Genomic DNA, 2,175 nt, shown 5'->3' with positions numbered 1-2,175 from the left:
TCCATTTCCATCTGGGACAGAATTCATCCCCTGGTTTTATAGCACCATTAGAAATCCGTATGCTTTTACTCTGACTGACTGTATTGGCTATCACGCACATTCTCAAAGGAGGTTATGTCACTCTCCAGGAGGTAAAAATTGGTTCTTGGCATGGGAGAATCTTGGACATTACGGTGGTTTGTAGCCTTTCAAAGGACCACAGAACACAAATATATATACAGTATAGCTTTGAAAATTTCATGGAGGCCAATTAGGCAAAAAAGTGCCTAAAAAGGCTCCTTAGTGGAGCAAAATAACAATAGTTTTTTAAAAAAACTATTACACTGGGTTATAAGGAAGTGCTTAAAAATACACTCACTCAGCCTTATAGTGCCCCAAACAAAAGAATATCACAGTGGGAGCCAAGAGACTTGCGTTCTGATTTTCCTGTCTACCACTCATGAGCACATTCATTCTTTTATTTATTCATTAAATATTTTCTCAGAACTGTCTATGCTCCAGGCACTGTACTAGACCCTAGAAGTATAATGATAAACAAAGCGTAGAGGTCTGATACAGTTTATGTTTGGGAATGGAACAGATAATGAATAAGCCCAGATGTCTATCAATAATAATGATGATGGTAAATATAATAGATATTTTATAGCAAATAATCAATTGTAAAAATGTATACTAAAACCTGCTATAAAGGAATTTAAAAAGGAAAACAGGAAAAGTTAAGCTGGCGGAGTGTGAACAGAGATGGTCTCCCTGAGATGGAGACATAGAAGCTGAGTGTTGAATGGTAAGAAGAGTTGGCCCCACAAAGATCTGAGGGCAGAGCTTTCCAGGCAGAGAGAAGAGTAAGGATGATCTCAAGGCAGGAGTGACCTTGCTGTGCAGAGGGGCAGAGGGTGGGTAGATGTGGCTGGAATAAACCGAGTCAGTGGGGAGAGGTGGAGGATGAGGCGGGAGACTGGGTGGGCCTGAGCAAGCAGGGCAATGCAGGCGGTGTGAAGGAGCTTGATTTGATTCTAAGTGCTGTGTGACGATGGGCGAGTCATCTTGATTTTATTCTAAGTGCTGTGTGATGATGGGCGGGTCATTCAATTTCTCTCAAAAGGCAAGCCTGGGGCAGCAGGATTCACACGAAGCAACTGAAAGGCCGTCATGTTCTAGTTAAGTCCAGCCCCATCTAATTCAGGACCTGGGAGAGATGCCTCAAATCTCTACAGTGAGTGAGGCGGCAAATAAAACTCCTACACTCCAAGAATGCTCATCACTGGACTCGGACAAATTTATGTTTCTTCTGGAAAGAAAGGAGTGGAAAGAACCCAGGACACTATCTTCCTCTGAAATCAGAACGTGCTTTCCTTCCACTTTCGAGTTTTGAGATGCACAGACTGTGTTTTTTCTTAGTCTGCCAGTCTGCCTCTTATGTTAACTTGGGGCTGTGTAGTGGGGAATAGCACAGGATTGGTGGCCAGGGACGCTGGGCTCCAGAGCCCCATCTGTTACTAAATAACTCTGTGACCTGGGCAAGTCCATTCCCAGACCCTCATCTGTTGGACCATCATTAAGATTCCTTCTAGAGTACAGACTCTGTGATTCTATTATTTTCCTCCTCACCAGAGATGGGGAAGAGTATAAAACCCTGCATGCAAGCTCACCGAAACTCTCCTAAAATGATAAAGCAATTTCCTTTGAAATGGTTGAGAAGAAAAGTCAGGAGGCCCTTGCGGAAAATGATGAAACCCAGTCCCAGCCGAATATTAAGTTAGAGGTCTGTCTGCCACCGGCGGTGGGGGCTGGAGAGAGAAGGGAGATGCCAGGGTTGGGGAGAGAGAAATTTTAATTGCGATTGTTTGGCCTGCTGATCCTAGGCAAATGACAAGAAGCCCTCAAGCTGCCTCAAACACAGATATTTGAAAGGCAGAGGCGGCTGGGGTGCGGGGGGGGGGGGTGGGGGGGGTGGGGGGGGGGGGAGGGCAGTGGTGTGGCTTCTCCCTCCCCTCCGAGGCTGTTTGAGGAGCGGTCTGCAGCGCTGACAAGCACGGGTTTTGGAGGCCATTGAAAAGTTTTGGGCCTAAATAGGGTAGGCAGCTTGGCTTAAGTGTTGCTAAGGAATACCTGGCAACCGGCAACAATAGGCCTTTTAGAGAATCCAGGGCAAACAGTGACCGTGGTAATGGGGTG

Source organism: Panthera pardus, unplaced genomic scaffold (genome assembly GCF_024362965.1).
Source record: "Panthera pardus isolate Hobbes unplaced genomic scaffold, ASM2436296v1 HiC_scaffold_6, whole genome shotgun sequence".
Lineage (NCBI taxonomy): Eukaryota > Metazoa > Chordata > Mammalia > Carnivora > Felidae > Panthera > Panthera pardus.
This window is presented reverse-complemented; position numbering follows the sequence as displayed.